The sequence below is a fragment of the Balaenoptera physalus genome, assembly GCF_965194825.1.
Source record: "Balaenoptera physalus genome assembly, chromosome: 17".
NCBI classification, from domain to species: Eukaryota; Metazoa; Chordata; class Mammalia; order Artiodactyla; family Balaenopteridae; genus Balaenoptera; species Balaenoptera physalus.
This window is the reverse complement of record NC_138895.1, coordinates 73,120,386-73,142,268: the sequence shown is the minus strand read 5'-3', so window position 1 is coordinate 73,142,268 and position 21,883 is coordinate 73,120,386. Positions and strand designations below refer to the sequence as shown.

At 42.1% G+C, this 21,883-nt stretch overlaps 1 long non-coding RNA gene across 1 annotated transcript in view; it reads left to right on the top strand.

Annotated features, from left to right (window-relative positions):
- LOC309647111 overlaps positions 1–17,696 on the top strand; it is a 69,246-nt gene extending 51,550 nt beyond the window's left edge. The window contains exon 4 of the long non-coding RNA XR_014255812.1: positions 16,001–17,696. This is a non-coding gene — a long non-coding RNA (uncharacterized lncRNA). The remainder of the gene's footprint in view (positions 1–16,000) is intronic.
- The last annotated feature ends 4,187 nt before the right edge of the window (positions 17,697–21,883 follow it).

The window sequence follows — 21,883 nt, the reverse complement described above, 5'->3', positions numbered from 1 at the left end:
TGCAGATTACTCCAGCCTCCAGGCCTTTGCCGCAAACGCGGGGAGTGACCAATCCCTGGTCGGGGCTTTGCTGCAAAGCGTCTTTCCCTGCCCCCTCCCAGGGCTGCACCCGAGCCCGGGGTTTGCGAAAGTAAAGTAAGTGTGCCCTCTACTGGCAGCCTAGAACGCTGCGTCCGGATGCCACCCGAGGGCGTGCGGGTCGGGAGGGGGCAGGGGCGGCCGGAGTGCAGGGTACCCAGCGGGGCGAAGGATGGGGCGGTTCCTTAAAATGAGTTTCCAGCCACCTTTTTCAGATTCCTTCAGGCCGACTGCGGAGAGGCGGAAGAAGAGGAATCGCTGGAGAGAAAAGTGGTTCAGAGGCGGCTCTTCAACCGCATAAGTGGTGGTGAAAATTGATCCATCACTACTTATGGACAACGAGCATCACCCTATAGAGAACTGATGCTATTTATGGGAAACGTGAAATAATTAACAAGTACACACACGAAAAAAATTTCCAGCAAAATTCTAAAGCAGCAAAACACACTTTAGTCTACACATCTTAGAAAGCCATCATCTTCTAACCACCACATTTTAGAGAAAGACACTGATTTATTATTTTTTAAATGAAAAAAAATTGGTGAATAGCCAGATCTTTTCGTAATGATGGGGGCGGGGTTTGAGATTCCATTGAAAAAAAGTGTAAAGGACCATTCTAATAAAAAGTTTTCATACCAAAACAACTGAGCAATAAAGGTCGAAGAAATGTGAGGTAAATTTACATAGCATGCTTAATAGGTGTGAATATTTCAAGTGGGTTTTTTTTTTTAAAGATTTTTTTGATGTGGACCATTTTTAACATCTTTATTGAATTTGTTACAATATTGTTTCTTTTTTTATGTTTTGGTTTTTTGGCCACGAGGCATGTGGGATCTTAGCTCTCCAACCAGGGATCGAACCCTCACCCCCTGCATTGGAAGGCAAAGTCTTAACCACTGGACCGCCAGGGAAGTCCCCTTCAAGTGGGTTTTTATGATGAGAAGGATGTTCGACAGTGTCTGATCACCTAGATATATCCTCAGGAAATTTGGCAACAGGGGATCCTTTCTAGAAGAGGTCTCTTAGGGTGGTTCCCCAGGAATCTGGCACTTTTGGCATTACTCTGCTGGAGGCTGAATGACTGCTCTCTATTGGGGCAGAAAAAAACCCAAAACACCAAAAAACAACCAACCCACAAAAACACAAAACCAATCAGTCAAACAACAGCAAAAAAAATGTAGGTCTAGTTTCACTGCAGAGGGTAGTTTTTGAAAGTTGCTAAAGATGGCAGATATACCCTGTCTTAAGGTCTGACTACCGAACAATTGCAGCCAGGTATAGGAGATGTGAACCCCAGGCAGAGATGCTGTTGGTGGGTTCAGGACTCATCCTTCTTCTCTCCCTGGCTGGTGATATCACCTGGGGTGTTATTTTCAAGTAACAGCCTGGAGTTGTTCTGTACTTCCAAATAAGGTAGGAGCCATCCCATTTTACAGCCGAGGAAATGGAAAGTCACATCTCAGCAACACTTGACTTGAGGGACTTCACTATCTTTCTTTTAGTAATTTTTAAGAACCATTTGACCTAGAAGAGACATTTGCTAGGTTGAGAAACGGCAGGGAGATAAAAACTAATAATATCATTCGAGATTACCAAAGGGATGTATGTTATTGTAAAAGAAACATTATAAGTAGAAAAAGGAATAAAAAAAACGTAAAGAGTTTCTGAACCTGATCACCTGGAGACAGCTGATGAAGTTTGTCTTTTAAGAAAACTTTTTACGGGACAACCTCAGTCTTTCTATCACTTCCTTTTGGAAGTCAGTGGAAAGTGTCTATTGAGTGAATATTCCCTGTTTGCTGGTCTAAGGAGATTCTAAGGCTGTGTCTCTCCTTACTTTTTTGGGTGCTGCTGGGTTTCTAAGAAGAGGCAGGTCGCCCGAACCGCAGCTCTGTTATCACCCAGAGGGTTGGGACTCCAGGTAAACAGTCCAGTAAGATTGCCTCACAGAAGAGAACATTGTGTCACCACAGGAAACATTTTTTCCTCCAGATGGTGTAACTAAGAGTCATTCATTCTCACAACTGCATATTCTCACAGTGATAGTCGTGTGTCACTTTCATACTTAGGAAAAATGAAGTACAGAAAGAATGAGCAACTTGACCAGACTTTCTCCTTTCTTTGCAGACACACAATGGAGAGAGTCAGAATGTGTGACTTGTATGACATAACACGTCCCTGTGCCCCACCCCTTCTTCGAATATCTCTTCTCCCACCCCTCAGGAAGTTTCCCATAGGTCTTCCACAGATAAGAGTAGTGGAAAGAAACTGGACCCCGGGGATCAAAAAGCTAGCTCCAACCTGGAGATGAGATAGAAAGTCCCTCAAAGGTGGTTGGCATGTTATTTCAAAAACTCTTCAAGTCACTGAGGCCTGTCGAGGAAGGGGTGGGGGAAGAATGATAAATACGTAGCTCCAGCAGAAAGATCATTTGGAAAGAAGGGCTGTTAGATTAAAATCCAAGCTAGCCAGGGAATGTTAGAGGAATAGAAAGTCTCACAAGCATTTTAATGCCGACCATGTGTCCCGATGAGAGGAGCACAGGAAAGCTCTCCAGCAGACAAGCAAATAAAATCTGGCATCATTAATTCATAAGAATGATATCAAAAACGGCAGTGAAGAAAATCTTTGTGCCCTTTTAAAAATGCATGTTTTTCAATGTTGCCCCACCTACTCTCGCTTCTAGCATACTGCATAAATTAAAGCAGCCAAGAAGGAAAAAAAATTAGCAAGTATTTTTAACATAAAGCTCTAGACCCTACATTTCCTGTGTCGCATTGCGTATGTTCAGTTGCTTTCTTACCCACTGACCTTAGATTCTGGCGGAGGGTCCTAGCTGGACTCAGTAAACTCTAGTCTCCTCTCTAGCTTGGCATTCTTCTTTTATTCCTTAGTGCTTCGCTGTAATCCTGCCTTACTTTGTAGCTGCTAGAGTAGACAAATGGTTCCTTTGTTTAGCCTCTTCAAAGGCTCGGTTTATTGTTCCGTAAGTGCCAAACCCAAGCAAATCTCAGAAGTTTCCACACTTTCGCTCACTTGGCCTGTCTTCGCTATGGTCCTTTTGGGCAACATCTGTCTCCAGGATGGACCCTCGCTGGGTTGGAGGTGGAGATGACTGAAAAGGAGACTCACAGGGGGAAACTTTTGCTTTTCGACTTTCGTCTGGAAGCCAGGGGGCTAGGAGCCTGTTCCTTTTACGGGCTTGCGGAGATCCCAAACCAAAGCTTCTGGCTTTCTGCGAGTAGCTCACCCTTGGTTGCTCTTATTTTTAAATTCTGTTCCCTCCATAACTACTTTTAAATGGACTTTGCTACAGAAGGAAATTTCTTGAACGTACCTAGAGACTGTGGATCACCAAAGCCAATGGCCCTTTCCCATTTTCCATTTTGACTTTGCTGCTGCCAGGGAAACTGATGGCTGTTGGAAATAATTGCTTCTTTTGTAAATCAGTGGTTCTCGACTGAAGGCAATTTTGCCTCCAGGGGACATTTGAAAATGTCTGGAGACATTTGGGGTTGTTACAAAGGGGTGTTACTGCTGGCATACACTGGGTAGCGGCCAGGGATGATTCTAAATGTCTTACAGTGCCCAGGACAGCCCCGCAACAGAAAGGTATCAGCCCTGATAGGTCAGGGTGAGAATCCCAGGGTAACTCCACCTTCTCCAGATGTTATTGCCACATTTCCAGTTGCTTCTTCCGTTTTCCCCGTTGCCTCTCCTTCCTCTTTCACCTACTACAGGGAGCTGCTAGAATCGGCTTGCGGTGGGTTCCTAAGAGTTCCTAGTGCCCCACTCCGTTGAATCTTGCTCACTCATTCGTTCATTGCTAAATCCGGCAAGTTGCATGATGTCTCTGTACCCTACTTTTCTCATCGGTAAAATGGGACTACCAGTCATTAGAACATCTTTCTTACTGAGGATGTTGTAAGGATTAAATGAGATAATGCATTTGATACAGAGCCTGGTGCCTGGCGTACACTCAGAAATGCTAGCAATTGTTAGAATGGATCCCTGATTTAGCAGAAAATTATGGATTGAGCTCTTTGAAGTTTAATGTATCAGTATTTCATGGTGCTCCCCAGAGAGTTCCGTGACATTTTTGTCCCCTATCACTTCATCAAGCATGAAAAATGGTGGATGAATACAAGCCTGACTTTGGACAGATGAGAACCTGGAGTCTCTCCTCCCAAAGAGATTATGTAATGCTTGGTGACTAATTCCTAACCCACCCCTCTCCTGTCTCCATCTGCTGCAAGACTGACCGACCATTCCAAGCGTATGCCATTTTATAGACCCCTTCATCCAGAAAAAGCAAAATTCTGGAAGATCTGAAAGGTTGAATTATGCATTGTTCTTATTTAATACAAATCCAGGCATTATGTTAGAATTTCCCTCCTTTGACTGAATTCATGTGCTGTCCAGTGGCTGATCCCCAGGGTGTGGTCCTGGGAGCCCTGGAGCACAAGGAAGTATTTTGGTTCCTGGCCGGATAAGGCTTCTGCTGGAATTTGCATCTGTTTTCTTGTCCTGGTGAGCTGACCCAGACATTGGAAAAGCTTTTCCTTTAAAGCATAGCCTAACACCCAGATTTAGAAACTCTTTCTAACTTCGAACCCACATTTCCCCCATCATGTTTTAGATCAAGGGTTGCAGACTAGGATGATTACAGGGGCCCAGCAGGGAATGTTGATGAGGAAGTCAATAGGGAGTGGTGGGGACTGTGAAAAACGGGAGAACATTTTGCCTGTGTGAAGCTGGCAGCAGCTACTCAGCACCTATGGGGTGTTGCCCTTCAGTATGGGCCCTTTGGTGGCAACGTGTCCAGTTTTTCAGGGAAGGTGGAATTTCAGGTGTTCAAATGTTGGCAACTCATTTAAAAAATTATATGTAGAAGCAAAACCTGTCTGTGGGATAGATTCAGCCCGCAGGCTGCCTGTCTGAGATCTCTGCTTTTAGGTGTTAGTAAGCCAGCTAAAGAATGTCCTTCTAGGAGCTTTTCCTGATGACTTTCCCCTTCCCTTGAGATTCTTAACTGTTCCCTCATGCTTTTGTGATAGAAAATCTAAAAGTTTACTGCTCTTATGGGTTTTTGTGACTCCTGGCTCAGAAGCTTCTGGCCAGGATGGATTGTGTCTTTTCTTTTCTTTTTTTTTGTGGCCGCGCTGCACGGCATGTGGGATCTTAGTTCCCTGATCAGGGATCGAACCCACACCTCCCCATCGCAAGTGCGGAGTCCCAACCACTGGACCACCAGGAAAGTCCAGGATGGATTGTGTCTTATTCACATTGGCATCCACCAAGAAAGCCTCCACGTTGCACAAGTCCAGGGCTGCCATTCACAGAGTCTGTGATCTCAAAGGCCTAGCCCGACAGTGCCCAACACATGGTGGACCCTCCGTAAATGCTTACTGAATGAACACTATTAGAGGGAGCTCCCAAGAGGAAGACATACTCAGCCCAGCCCAGTTTTAATCCAAAGAGAGAGAGAAGCTTTGAGAATTCCTCCTTGCTTCCATTCCACTGATGGGTGGGCCTTGTTCGTGTGTGCTTGATGATAGGTGAGGCCCCGAGATAGTTGGGGAAGAGGGTAAAGGCAGAAGTCATCCAGATGAGTCAGTCCAGTGAACTGGACTCACTGACCAAAAAACAAAAGCAAGAAAATAAAAACTAAACCAAAGTTCACAACAGCACCCCCTGCAGGCCTCTTTCCTCACAATTTTATAATCCCACCCAGAGGAAAATCCTGCCAGAATTGAAGAGAGGAAGGGAGGTGTGGGGTGTGGGAACATGGTCATAGGAGCTGGGCCAGGGAGAAGCTCGTGTCAGACTTTTCACAGGGAAAGTGATGACCCTTTGTTGGGTCATGAAGTCAATTTAATTGGTAGTGGTGTGGTAGTTCACAAAAGTGGGCTAGCATAGAAGATATTAAAGCAATCAAAGAATGTTACTAAGTATGGTTTTATGAACCCTCTCTCTCTTTCTCTGTATGAACTTGGTTATAATGTGAGATGAAATGCATCTCTGTCAGTTAAAAATGTTAGAAAGCCGCTGCGTTATCTCATTATATCTCCATAGTAATCCTATGAGGTGTAGATTAATATTCCATTTTACAGTTGGATAAAATTGAGGTCTTGTAGGAACTTGTTCAAACTCACACAGTGAGTGGTAGAGGTGGAATTCCTCACCCAAATCCTTTTGATTCCACAGCCTTGGCTGAATCTGCTCCACCACAAGCCTCAGTCAACCCTGATGCCCAGCACTTGCCATGTCTCTGCTGCTGCTGCTGCTGACCAGGGCCAATTTCCTTTAGAAAATGCTGGAGGAGTCAAATAGAACACTTTACTTCTCACTGCTACCCTTTCCCTGGTGTATAATGGCAAGGGATCAAGGACAACATGAGTGTCAAGACAGCGGATACAGAGAAATAGACGAGTCCTTGTCCTCCAAGGGGCTTGGTTGTCTCTCTGCTGGAAAATTTCATGAGGCAGCTAATATCTGTGTTGGGAAGTAGACTTTTGTGTTGGTGAGGGGATGAGGGCAGCGGAAGAGGCAGTTGTGGTGCACAGAGGAAAGAACACAGCTTGGCCGTCCTAGGAATCCCTGTAAGTCCCTGTAAGTCAATTCTTGCATTGACTTTGGGTGTGGAGCCTTCGAGAGATGACTTCACTGAACCGAGCCTCAGTTTCCCCATCTGTAGAAGATGGTGACAACCATAACTGCTCCCCAGACTTGTCCCGAAGGTTAACTGAGAATACAAGCTGTCCTCAAAAATCATAGCTGCTTTGTTGTCGTTAGGATTAGCAGAATTCTTTATCTCACAGCTTCCGCTTTCTTCATTTTTTTCCAGATAGGAGTGCTATTGCTTACCTCGGGGGCTTATGCAAAGATTCTGTGAGAGCATGCATAGTAAGTTCCAAGCTGTGTTGCCTGAACTGGCATCTTGGTGGGTGCCTATACGCAGTAGGTCTTATTACTGAGGGTGAAGCAGAGGCTGGGTGACCTGCTCATTGCTTTCTGCTTGCACACGCAGGTGGTCACTGCCCCCCGCCTTCGGTCTGCAAAAGAAAGTGGACTCCTCTCTGTGACCTCAGTCCAAACATATTTACAACCTTCAGAAACCCTTGCCTGCTGCCTGCGGGCCATCTTGAAATTCTCACCCTCGCTGCATCTCTGCAGGGAGGGATGTGGGAGATGGAGTCGATGTTGGAAACTGGCCAGGGGACTTCACAGGCCCAACAAAGAATTTTTTAAAAGGGTTGGTTTGGTAATAGGCAGAGGGGAATTCCGTGCATAAATAATAATTTATACAAGGCATGCCATCTGCTTCCCTGTCGAAGCATTAGTGCATAATTGCGGGCTCAATTCCCTTCCTATTCCTTGCTCTTTACCTTTCAACTCCTCAAATAATTATACTGACACCTCTCTGAGTGACTGGGTGGGAGGAGAGGCAGGGGGTGCCCGTTTGGATGCTTGCTGCAGACAGTGTGGCATAAAACTGAAATAATTTGTCGTCATGCATTAAAGGATTAAACACTAAATAAGAACATATTGAAGTTCTGGCCAGTATACCTGAATGTTGTGCTGGAAATTAATGAAAACTGGCTTCACTGGAGATAAACGACTGCAAATTAAGTTTGGTCTTTGAACAAAAACTCTGTCGTAGGATTCTCTAATTGGATTAGGGATCAAAACCTATGTGCCCCCAACCCCTCTCCTCGCTACCCTACCCTTACTTTGGCATCTACCAGAATGTTTTGAGACTCTTTATTTATGTATGAATTCTTCTGTCTCTCTTTGTAGCTTGGATAAATGTTGGCAGAGGAGGTGAGGGGTAAACCAGAATTTAGGGAGGAAGGAGGAGGTTAGGGGACCATTTTGGGAATCATGCTAAAGTACTTCGGGCAGAGACAGCAAATCGGCTTGAAGACCAAAATTTGCCTGCTGTTATGTTGCCTCAGATATAAGTTTTGACCTTCTCAGTATTTATAACATATTAAAACAGGTGCCAATACTTAGAAGTCGATAGGTTTCACGTAAAAATCTGAATGTCTGCCTTCCCTTGAAAAGTCAGCTTTGGTAATTTGGGGCCTAGATTCCCATGTGGATGGAGGTGAGAAGCAGTCAACTGTTTCAGAAGGGCCTTAGGTTCTTCATTTTGCCTCAGTCTCTACCACTCCCTTATGTTGGCCACCCTCACTTTATTTATGACCTCTTTCTGGCTTCTGCCTGGTCTTTGTGGGCCTTTGAGTTTATGACCCCTGATTTATAAAATTTCCTGGTCAATTCATAGCTCTCATTATAAGGAAAAATTTCATCCTGAGAAAAGGGGTATTTCAGAAATATTTATTGAATAATGATGATATTAGCCAACATTAAGCACATACTATGTGCCCATCTGTCTGACCCTATTTTTTGATAACAATTTTATTGAGATAAAATTCACATGTCATACAATTCACCTATTTAAAGTGCATGGTTCCGAGAATTCCCTGGTTGTCCAATGGTTAGGGCTCCATGCTTTCACTGCTGAGGGTGCGGGTTCAATCCCTGGTCAGGGAACGAAGATCCTGCAAGCCATGAGGCAGCGGCCGAAGAAAAAACGTGCATGGTTCAATGGTTTTTAGTATATTCACAGGGTTACGCAACTATCACTACAATCAATTTTGGAACATTTTCATCACCCTCAAAAGTGACCCCGTACCTATTGGCAGCTACTCTCCATTTCCCATCAACACCCCAGCCCCGGGCATCGAGTACTCTACTTTCTGTCTCCGTGGATTTGTTTATTTTGGCCATTTCATGTTCATGGAATCAGACAATATGTGGTCCTTTGTGACAGTCTCTTTCATTTAGCACAATGTTTTCAATATTCATGTTGTAACATCTATCAATATTTCATTTCTTTTTATTAATGAATAATATTCCATGGTATGGATATATCGCATTTTTGTTATCTCTTCATCCATTTGGTTGTTGATGGACATTTGGGTTGTTTCTACTTCTTACTATTACGAATAATGCTGCTATGAACTTCCCTATGCACATTTTTGTGTAGACATGGGTTTTCATTTCTCTTGGGGATGAAAATGCTGGGTCATATGGTAACTCTATGTTTAGCCATTTGAGGAGCTTCCAAAGTGTTTTCCAAAGTGGCTGCACCAGTTTTTATTCCTACCGGCAGTGTATGAAGATTCTGATTTCTCCGTAACCTCACCAACCCTTGTTGTTATCTGTCTTTTTTATTACAGTCACATTAGTTGGTGGGAAGCAGTATCTCATTGTGGTTTTGATTTGCATTTCCCTGATGGCTAGTAATATTGAGCATCTTTTCATGCGCTTGTTGGCCATTTGCCAGCCCTGTTTTAAGTGCTTAAGTGGGGGAATCCTTAGCTCCATGACAACTGCGTGAGATAAGTGCTGTTACTACCACACTTACCCATGACATGCCAAGGTCAGGCATTTAGTTGCAAGCTTTCTTTTCAGAGGATGACATTGACCCTTATTACATACAAGGAAATTTTAGTTCCCAGTTCTGGATAGAAGTGCAAATCTGAAAAGAAGACTCAGATGCGCGGTTAGCACCCAGTAGCCAGTGCCTCAGTTAACTCGTATTTGTTGTGTTTTTCCTGACTCAGCACCTTTTCACACGCTCTTTCCTCTGCCTCGAGTAGTCCTTTTCCCTGGCTAACTTCTAGATTCTCCGAGAGGTTTCCCTGACCCTCCAGTCTAAATCTGAACACTTATTCACTCTCACAGCACTCTGAACCATTACCATAACAACATTCATTTATTAGTGTCTTTATATTTTCTCATCTTTCTTTTAAACAAAAGGTTTTGTTTTGCATGCTTATAATTAGGCTATCTATGTACATTTGTATTCTGCTTTTTTCCCCATTTCACATGATATTACAAAATTGTCAGTGTAATTGAAAGTATAGTTTTAAATGACTGCAAAGTATTCTGTGAAGTGATTATAAAATAACTCATGTAACCATTTCCTTTTTAAAAAAATGTTTAAATTGCTTCATCGCTTTTGCTATGGTAAATAACACCGATCTGAACATCTTGGGGCACAAAGGTTTTTTTCTGTGTTTAGGATTATTTCCTCAGGGTAGAGTCACAGAAGTGGAATTACTGACTCAGAAGCATTTGCAAGGCCCTTTATGTCTATTGCTAAAGTACTAGCAGAGAGAAGATGCTGTAGTGATTTAGACTGCCCCTAATATAGATGACAGTGTCAGCACTGGGTATATTATCATTCTAAGAAAAGCTTTGCTTTAATCTGCATTTCTTTGATTAACAGTGGGGACAAATCTAATAATTACACAAACAATGGAAGCACATCTTAATAGATATGCCAATTTAAAAAAGCAGATACTACATTATTGGTGCATTTTCCTGTAGGAGCCCAAGAAAGACTGAATGAGGGCATTTGTTGGTGAGGATAAGAGAGTGAGGTGGCCTGAACAGCGTCAATAAAACTGCTGATAAGCGGATTTGCAGATAAGGCAGAAGGACATATGCTGGACTATTCCTCTGTAGCTCATTTTTTACACCTTATCAGAATAGAGGCCTGCTCCCCTGTAAACGACGGGCTACACTTGACAGTGCAATGAAAAGATATGCACATTGCAGGTAGACAATCAGAGCTGCTGGAGGCTGCTCCCAGAGCATGTGACGGGACTTAAGATGGAAAATGTTGTGATTGGAAGAGCCTTAGCGAACCCTGGGAGGTTAAGAGTCTTCAAACATTTTATTTTAGTTTAATTTACCAGGGGAATATTTTATTTCTTTGGGATATCTCAACATGGAACCCAGGATGGGGAGTGGGAGGGGGAGGCAGGAGGCCCATTTAGTCCATTCCCTCGTTCACAGAGAGATGTTGGCCCTTGTCTCCAGATGAGGTTACAAATGCAATTCCAGAGACACACTGAGAGGATGGAGAGAAGATTTCCATCTTTAGACTTTCCTCTAAGCACTGACATGTATTCATCACTTAGACCTCACAGCAACCCCTTCAGATGCATATCATTCTTATTTATACCTTGCAGAAGAGGTGACTACTACATGAGAATGAGAAGGTTAAATCTTCTTTCTAGGATCAAACAGTTAGTAAACAATGAAGCTGGGATTCAAACTCAGGCAGTGTGAAGAGGGCAGAATAGAGACTTTCAAATTGGAGAGCAAAAATTATGATTAAGTCACTGGGAAAATGTGATCCATTGTGGTAGATCTCCTGATTTAGAAAAAAAAAAGCTAAATTTTCCTTGCAAGTGGGATTAGCCAACCTTGGCTTCCTGAAAGATATCAGTTAAATCAAACAGTTGAAATAGGATGTCAGGGAAGATCAACAGACCCATACATAGCCATTTGAGGGCCAAGAACCTGAAGAAAGAATTGGGACATTCTTATCAATAATCCATTCACTTGTTTATTCTCACATTCATAATTGATGAAGTGGGCAGTGAGTGGTCAGAGAAAAGAAGCCCTCAGGTTCAAATCCTGCTGTCCCTGCTCTACAAATTGGGTCAAAAATCTGAGCCTCAGTCCTCTTATCTTTAAAATGGGAATAATAATGGTATCTACCTCATAGAGTTCTTGGGAGGAATAAATCAGATAATGCATATAATGTGCTTCTATTGCTGGCACATCATAAATACTCAATAAATGTTACCTGTTAATATTTAGTCATTCTTTCTTTCAACACGTATTTGTTTAGCCTCACCTGTACTCCATTGGGTTGGTAGAAATGTCTTGGATGACCCAGGAAGGGGATAAGATAAAATTCTGAGGTCAAAGGTTTTAGGTACAAAGCCTCTTGCTGTGAAATGTGTTGATGGGTGAGAAGTTTTGAGAGATAGGACTGCATAACTTATTTAAGCATAGAGATAGATCAGGAGAAAGGGAGTGGACCCAAGGTCTACTGGGAACACAGACTCAGACACACCCAGAGGAAAGGCTTTCCCACATGGATTGTGAATTGTGTTCCTTTAGGCTGCCTAGGAAGAACAAAACAAAACAAGACAAAACAAAACAAAACAAAACAAAACCTAGTGCTTTTCTGCTACTTAGGATCAAAATGGGGATCTCCATCACAGAAAGCAGCATTTAGATTTTGTCTCTGGGGAAGTGGCTAAAGCTGAGTTGTATGAGTTGGAAAGAGTTTTGGCCATGAAACAAGGTGCCTAAATTAGCAGATTACCTTCTGTGAATAAATCATCTAGATATATCAGAGCTCAAACAAAAGTTCTGTGTGTTTAAAGTGACACTTTAAATTACTTTTTCTGTGGAAAAAGAAAAAGGAAAAGAGTTGAATGGAGGCCAGTGAGCCAATCAAAACCTTTTTAAAACTCCAGGTAAAGCATAATATTTTTTAAAATTTATTTTTATTGAAGTATAGTTGACTTACAATGTTGTGTTAGTTTCAGGTATAAAGCAAAGTGATTCAGTTATACATTATCTACCTATCTATCTATCTATCTATCCTTTTTCAGATTTTTTTCCCTTATAGGTTATTACAAAATACTGAGTAGAGTTCCTTGTGCTATACAGTGGGTCCTTGTTGGTTATCTGTCTTATATATAGTAGTGTGTATTTGTTAATTCCAAACTCCTAAATTATCCCTCCCCCCACTGCCCTTCCCCTTTGGTAACCATAAGTTTGTTTTCTATGTCTGTGGGTCTGTTTCTATTTTGTATATAAGTTCATTTGTATCTTTTTTTTAGATTCCACATACAAGCGATATCATATGATAGTCGTCTTTCTCTGTCAGACTTACTTCACTTAGTATGACATTGTCTAGGTCCATCCATGTTGCTGCAAATGGCATTAATTTTTCTTTTTATGGCTAAGTAATATTCCATTACTAAGTAATATTTTGTAAAAATTTGGGATTTGGAACTACAATCATCATATAAGCAGCTATCACTCATGCAATGTGTGCTACATGCTAAATTCTACATCAAGAGCTTGATGCACCATTATTTCATTTTTCTACTTTTTTAAATTAAAAAATTAAAGAGATTTTTTTTTTTAGAGCAGTTCTAGGCTCACAGCATAATTGTGAGGAAGATGCAGAGATTTTCCATATACTCCTTGCCACCACTCATGCGTGGCCTCCCTCATTATCAACAACACTCCCCAGAATGGTACACTTCTACCAAGGATTAATCCACACTGATACATAATAATCACCCAAAGTTCGTGGTTTACCTTGGGGTTCACTCTTGGTGGTGTACTTCCATGGTTTGGACAAATGTGTAATGACACGTATCCACCATTATGGTATCATCCAGAGTATTTTCACTGCCCTAAAAATTCTCTGTGTTCCATCTATTCATCCTCTCCCCCAACCCCCTGCTCTGCAGCCAAAGATATTTTTACTATCTTCATAGTTTTGCTTTTTCCAGAATGTCACATAGTTGGAATCATACAGTACATAACCTTTTTGGATTAGTTTCCTTCACTTAGTAATACGCATTTAAGTTTTTGCCATGTCTTTTCATGCATTCTTAGGTCTTTCTCTTTAGTACTGAGTAACAGACATGTCTGGAGGTACCACACTCTATTTATCCGTCCACCTACAGAAGGACATCTTGGTTGCTTCCATGTTTTGACAATTATGAATAAAGCTGCTATAAACACCTGTGTGCAGGTTTTTGTGTGCACATAAGTTTTCAGCTCCTTTGGGTAAATATCAGGGAGCATGATTACCATTCTTTCCTTTTAATCCCTTCAGCAGCTCTGTGGTATGATTGTACTTATCCCTATTTTATAGATGAGAAAACTGAGGTTCAGAGAAGTCATGATTTACCTAAAGACACACAGTAAAGAGTCAGAGTCAAGACAAGACAGAGTCTTTGTTGTCTACGTGATGCACTAGGAGTCAGAAGGCAGTCCTATTCCCAGCTTTTGCCCAGACACTCTGGATGCCCTTGATCTGCTAACTCATTCTCTTTTCTGCAAAATAACATTATGTGTTCTACTGCCTCATAATGTCCTTGTCAAAGGCCGTCCTGGGCAGGTAAGCACTTTGGATTTCTCACGTTTCCAGTTAGCCTTGTGGACAAGTCACTTGGTCTCCCTGGGCTTACCTTTCTGCATCTGTGCAATAAAAGCATCGGACTAGCGGTGCAATGGACTAGCTCCTTTCCAGCTCTGAAAGTGTAGGATTTTGCATCTTCACACCTCTCCTCGTTCCTCAGTGGTGACTTAGAGACACTGACTATCAGTGGGGGAGGACAGGAAGCTGTAAGTTCTTCCATTTGAGCTTTGGGGTTGAATCATGTTGGTAGTTTCAAACTCTCATTATCTTACTCCCTCATGTTTTGCTTCTAAACAAACTGTAGTTCTTGGGGGAGGGGGAAGGGCAGTTGGAATAACAATGTTGGAAATAGTTCCACTGGGGAAAGTAAAGGGTATTTGGAGTTTTTAAAGTAGAACCTTAGTGACCAAACGCTGCTCCGAGTTTGTCGCTAGGGCACCCCAGTCTCCATCAAGGACTACACTGTGTTTGGAACTGAGCCTGTAGTTAAGCGGGGGCTCGTGTTGGAGGATAACACAGCTAGGGGTGGGGCCAATAACTGTTGTTGCCAGCTTGGGCTTGGGGTCCAACAGCCTGGTTCTAATCCTTATTCTCTCACTCCATAGCTATGAGACAAGCTCTCCATTCCTGGTTCTCCATAAAGGGAGAATCGTAGCACCGTCTTAACTGGGTGTGTTAACCTGAAGTTTGGTGTCTAGTTAACTGTTGTTCAATTCAGACTCTACAGAAGATGGTCCGGTCCTTCAAGAGACCAGGCAGAACCAGAAGCTGCTCTGAGTTGCCCCTTCTGGCAGAGCTGTGATGTCTCACTGAGCTTGCAAATTCTTCAGTGAGATTTGCATGGTGATGTTTTCCTCTCCTACAGTCAAGTCTATGCTGGAAAGAGGGATGGAGGCGGGGCCAGGCACTGCCTTATATACATTCTATCCTTATAAGGACACTTTAACATTGTTACTGTTATCCCCATATTATAAAGGAGGACACTGGGGTGCAGAGAGGTAACATTTGGCAAAGAGGACAGAGCTGATAGGTGAGAGAGCTGGGATTCAGATTTATGTCTGCAAGGTCTGAGTTCTTCTGCAGATACCAGGAGTCCTAGTGAGAACTGCTGATGCTTGCTTTCCCTACCCCAAAACTCTACTTACCAATGGCTGCAAACAGATGACAAGAAGCTGTTTCACTGAACTTCTCTTGGCCACACATAACTGCTCTAAGGATCAAGGAGAATGGGATTAAATGACACCACATGAAAGACAGATTGCAGAAATGATAAGAATTCGTGCCTCTTGTAACATGCCGGTGTAGCTCCTGATCAAAAGGTATATCTGTTTCTTCTCCCATGGATCTGGGCCAGCCCTGTGACCTGCTTTGGCCATTAAGACAAGATGGAGTTGATGGCGTGCCAGTTTCAACTCTAGGTCTCAAGAAGCTTTGTGTACTACTGTTGATTCTTTCTTGGAAAACCTGCCCAGACGCCATGAAGACAAACTCAGGCTACAATGCTGGAGGATGAGAGACCAGGTGGGGCAGAGGCAAGGCGCACCTGCTCAAAGCCAGCCAAGGGCTTCCCTGATGGCACAGTGGTTGAGAATCCGCCTGCCCATGCAGGGGACATGGGTTCGAGCCCTGGTCTGGGAGGATCCCACATGCCACGGAGCAACTAAGCCCGTGCGCCACAACTACTGAGCCTGCGCGTCTGGAGCCTGTGCTCCGCAACAAGAGAGGCCGCGACGGTGAGAAGCCCGCGCACAGCGATGAAGAGTGGCCCCCGCTCGCCACAGCTGGAGAAAGCCCTCGCACAGAAACGAAGACCCAACACAGCCAAAAATAAATAAATAAATAAATAAATTTATTTAAAAAAAGAAAAGAAAAGAAAAGAAAAGCCAGCCAAGCCCCAGAGGCGGAGCTGCCTTGCTGAGCCACAGGGGACTGTGTGCGCATGAGTGAACCCAGCCAAAACTAGAAGAACCAGCTGAGCCTGGTCTCAACCACCTACCCACATGACTGTGCACTAAATGAATGGTTGTTATTTGGAAGCATTTCATTTTTAAAATAAACTTTTTATTCTGGAACAATTTAAAATTTATGAAAGAGCTGAATAGGTAATATACCTGTCACCCAGTTTCAATTACCCCTAATGTTACCATCTTATCCATTATTGTGGTACATTTGTCAAAACTAAGACACCAACATTGGTATATTACTGTGAACAAAACTGTAGATATCATTCAGATCTTACAAGTGTTTCCACTAATACCCCTTTTCTATTCTAGGATTCAAACCAAGACACCAACATTCATTTTGTTAATGTGTTTCCTTAGTCTTCTCCAATCTGTGATAGTTTTTCAGTCTTCCTTGTTTTCATGACTTTGAGGTTGGGAAGGGTACTAGTTGGGTATTTTGTAGAGTGTCCCTTAATTTGGGTTTGCCTGACTTTTTTTTCATGATTAGGCCAGGGTTATGGGTTTTTAAAAAAAAAAAATACCACTGGAGTGAATTGTCCTTATCATGCGATCCAATTGACAGCACTGATGATGTTAACTTTGACACTTGGTTAAAGGAGTGTTTGCCAGGCTTCTTAACCATAAAGTTACTCTTTTTTTCTAAGACACTACATTTTGGGTAGATCGTGTGCAGCAGTAGATAGCCGTTATGTATTACTTCCTTGTTCCATTCATGCTTCTCCAAATCTGGCTCTTCCAACCTATTTCCTGGACCATTTTCCAATTTTAGTCTTTTGGTGAACAATCCGTCGTAATACTGCTCCTGACTTGCTAGTGCTAAAGCCAAGTTTTAATTTCACTTTTGAAATTCTAAGACTCTTTCTAGGTTCTCGTCAAATGCTGCTGCCTTCATAAACCTTCCTGGATTCACTCTGTAAACCCTTAGTGTATTCATTCACTCATTTATTCATTTTATTGAGCACCATCTATGTGCCAGACACTCTTCTAGGTCTTGGGCCACAGCCATGAACCAGACAAAATTCCTGCTCTCAGGAAACTTGCCAGGAGGGAATTACACAATAAACCCTGTAGCCAAATAATTTGGAGAGAATAATGTAACTGTGGTCTTCTCTGATATCCACGTTCTCATGCTGCAGGTATTAGATTGTTATCTTCCCATGCACCTCAGTAATCAGTCAGTCAAGAACTAATTCAGTAAATATTTATTGTGCATGTGCCATGAACTAGGAAACATGGTAGATGTCTACAATAGAATCTCTCACATTGCTCTTGGAGCCACAGAAAGCAGGGTTTGTCTTGTCCAATCCATTCTATTGTTAAACTATGAAAGAGAGGCACTGGAGGGATGGCTCATTGGTACAGAGCTGGGACTCCACTGCAGGTCCATGGACTTATAGCTTGAGGTTCTTTCCATATGTCCCACTGCTCTCTTGGCTAATGAAAAAGAATGGCTAACAGCGCTGAAAAGAAGAGGAAATTTACTATCTCAGGGGTGAGGAAGGGAAGTTGGAATGACATTTACCCTAAAATTGTTCTTCCTCCAGGGTCAGAATATGAGACCAATTGGTCTCCCTGGAATTGAGACTTCCCTGGAATTTTTTTAAAAATTATTATTTCCTTTATTATGTAAAAAAAATTTTATTGGAGTATAGTTGATTTACAATGTCATGTTAGTTTCAGGTGTACAGCAAAGTGAATCAGTTATACATATACAAGTATCCACTCTTTTTTAGATTCTTTTCCCATATAGGCCATTACAGAGTATTGAGTAGAGTTCCTTGTGCTAAGTAGGTCCTTATTAGTTATCTATTTTATATATAGTAGTGTGTATATGTACATCACAATCTCCCAATTTATCCCTCCCCCCCTTACCCCCTGGTTGTTTTCTACATCTGTGACTCTATTTCTGTTTTGTAAATAAGTTAATTTGTACCCTTTTTTTAGATTCCACATACAAGGCTTCCCTGGAATTAAAGCAGTGCTCATCAAACTTTCCCACTTGACCAAAGACAGTCATTCTGCACATTTGTTTGTTGTCTGCTTCCGCTACTACAATATAAACTTCTCAGTGGCAGAGACTTGGCTGCCCTCTTCAGGTCTATATAAGACACCTAGAACAGGGCCTGACATTTAGTCGGTATTTAATAAATATCAATGGGATAAATAGGTGAATGCTGATTCAGGAAGGGCGATGAGATCAGATCAGTGGCTTTTGTCACAGGAAAACTTGATTGTGCGCTCTTGTTCCTAATCCTATCCTTCCTTAGCTCCCCATGGCCTATAAACCACACCCAAATACTTCAGCATGTTTACTGGTCAGGGCTCTTTCAGTTGTAAACACTAGAAACTAATATCTAATGAGTCTAAACAAACAAAACAATGTACACTACATTAAAAAAAAAAACCCCAAATTTATTGTTTACTTAACTGCATGTTTCCTTCAGGCACAGTTGGATCAAGGGGCTTGGCCAACTCATCAAAACTCTACCCTCTCCTTCTCTTGGACCTGCTTTCCTCTGTGTTGGCTTCACTCCCAGGCAGTCTCTCCCATGTGGCACTTTCTAGTTGTATGAGCCAAGACATTCCCTTCTTATTCTTAAGCCAGTTTGAGTTGGGTTTCTGTCACTTGTGAAAAATAAAAGGAGCTGACTAATACTCTTTCACCTAATCAGAGTGTGGCGTGCTGTAGATATATGTGATGAATAAAGAAGATGAGGCCTGAGGATGAAGAATCTGAATCCCCTGCTAGCTTGGATCGATTTCACTGATTACCTCTCCATTAAGATCAAGTCCTGTGACTATTTAAAGAGATCCCTCCCTAAACATATCTCACTTAACAATATAAGCTTACCTGATACTTCTTCCAGTGGGAATCAAAAGGTCTGACATGTTAAACACTCCATTTGTTTTAAAGAAGCTGAATGTAGACTATTTCTTTTGTTCTGAGGATAACCAGTCATAATGTGTTTGAAAATGTAAGTGTCATCAGCTCTTCTTCAAAGTAGAGGCGGGAGGGTCCCCCAGCATTTCCTTAACTATGCATTGACGGTTGCGATAGTAATCTCCAGATTTCTCAGGAATATCTAGAGCCTCTAAAAAGCACCATCATCACTCAGCTTTCTGCTGCTAATTTGCAAAGCATTTTGCAGTTAACCTGTTGCTTCTCCCAATAGGCCTATAAGGGAATTCAGTGGTGTTCATTTTTTGCAGGGATACTCAAAACTCAAGAATGGTGCTGAGGAAAGATGGGACATACTGCACAGACCATTAGTGCACACAAGATGGTTTCCCAGCTTCCCGTTCAGGAAGGTCGGGCCAGTGATTTGTTCTGGCCACTGAACTGTGAGTGGCAGTGATATGTGTTACTTCCAAGCACAGGCAATTAAGAGCACCACACTTACCCTTTTCTCTTTCTTCTTAGGCTGACCATGGAATTGCTCTAATGAGATGGTGGAAACACAAGATGGAAGAAGCTTGGCTCCTGGAGTCACCAAAGAAAGCTGCAAAGAATTGCGTGACCTGAAGTGGCTGTTGAGTAAGAATCAAACATCTGTTATGTTAAGCCACTGAGACTTCATGGTTTATTTGTTACTGCAGCATACCTTAGCCTATCCTGACTAATAAACACCTATATTTCTCCTCTGGTAGACTCCTAGGATGGTTGCTGGCTGAGATGTATTTAAATGAGGGCAAGATTGTCTTGTCTTATATATTTATATAACTTTCATTTCTTGTGTTTTGGACTTTGCCTTGAAATTACTGTATTTTGAAGGAATAGATCTAGCTTGAATTGCAGCTCTGCCACTGATTCACTGGATAACTTCGGGCAAGTTGCTTTACATCTCTGAACCTCTGTTACTTCATTGATAAAAAGTTGAAAGTGATTGGGCTTATTGCAATGTTCCACCACTTATTGCCTATATAACATTCAGCAAGCAACTCATCTTTCTGAGCTTCAATTTCTGCAGCTGTAGAAGAGACAGTAATGTCCCCTATTGCTCAAATCTGTCCCAAGGATTAAATTAGAAAATATAAAGAATCTATTCCTGTGCTTGGTCTAGCGTAGGCACTTCGTATACTTTATTCTCTATTTTTTCTCAGCCATTGAGATCTCCTAGTTTTTCCTATCACTCTCTGTTTTATTCATTTCTTTCATTTTTCTCCATTCCCAGCCCATACTCAGATATAGAATATTGCTTCCTTTTTGAGAAAACATCGACTCTTTTGTGGTTGGTTTGTTGTCACTGGTAGATAATAAACTTTCCAAAATAACTCAGAGCAAATGTGTGTGTATGTGTTCAAACTATCGACACCCTAGTTATGGAAAGGAAACGGCTGCCGGAAGTGGAGGGCAAAGTTAAGTCCACACCTGAAGAACACACTTAAACACACTGATAAAGACTGGAGGACCTAATCATTTGTCTTGAAGAAACTGAAACAGTTGCACTGATAAACGGACCAATTGAGAACAATTAAAATCGCAACCACTTATCTGAAGCCAAACAAGAACAACTTCTGTAAGTTTGAAGGTAAGAAGTCACTTATACAGAAACTCAGAAAGCAGGATTCCTTCAGAAAGAGGACATTTATAACAAAATTTCACCTCCACATGTCTTTATATGCAGAAGTAGGGACAAAACAAAGAGTTTTGGGCTGGGGGTTCTGTGTGTGCAAGGTGCAGGCTGGGGTCTGTGCGTGGGGGGCAAGAATGACACAAAACAACCTCAGATAATGACAAATTGGGTTTACATACAGTACAGATTCTTTCTTTTCTTTCTTTTTTCACTACTTCTGCTTGAACTTTGTGGTTTTTCTCAGAGAGATTGGCACCCCAGAAGCAAGGGTAGAAAGAACCAATTGACTGTTCTCAAAACAAAACAAAACTCAACAAAGGCCCTTTCTTCCTCAAGGACTATTCCCATGGAAAGTAAAAAGTGAGCCCACTTGGAATTACCTGACTGCAAAACAATGCCACTTTTATTAAAGAGAGTTAGTTTTTCACTCACCCAATTTAAACATGGCTCCACAGAAATTGCCGAAGTCTTCAAAAAGGATATGGTCCTCAGACTAGAGACCAAGGCAGAGAAACTTAAGGCTGAAAGAAAATTTTTTTTGAGTGAACCAAAAATAGGGGTTCAGAAGGGAGCCGCTCTTCTCAAATTATGTTCATAGTGAGAAACGCTGTTCAGATATTCACTGGCCAGCAATGAGACTTTGTGTAATAATATCTTCCCCAGTGTTCTGGAAGGGGGTCTCAGAATATTTTAAGCCAGCCCAGCAATGTTTTTAAAGCACATTTAGATTTGGTTTGGGGTTCTGCTTAGTGTATATTTAATAACACACATTTGTGCTGAGATTGGACATGTTGGCCAACTTTCTCTCTGAAAATTGTACTTCACCTTTGGACTCATGTGAGTAAGGAGGTAACACTGTGACATCATGGAAGAGAATTCTGTCCCATCTGAGTGACGGGAGCAGTGGATTTGCTTTTTCTGTAATGAAAGTCGAGTAGGAGGAATCTAACTCGTTCTTAGTTCTTTCATTCCGTATCTCAGGAATCTTCCAGAACATGATCACCCAAGAGGGGCATTGAAGGCTTATCCCATAGAGCTGTGGGAAAATACAAGGTTTGAGCAGGAAACCACAAAGCTGCAGGGTAGGCTGCTACCCTCTTCTGAGGATTCATACCATCTCTGGTTTTCACTCCAGATGTGTCTTCTTGACAAGATTGCAGTGTGTTAAGTCTTGGTGTGGGTTTTGACTTAGGTGTGCGGTAAATTGTATTTTTTTTGGTAAA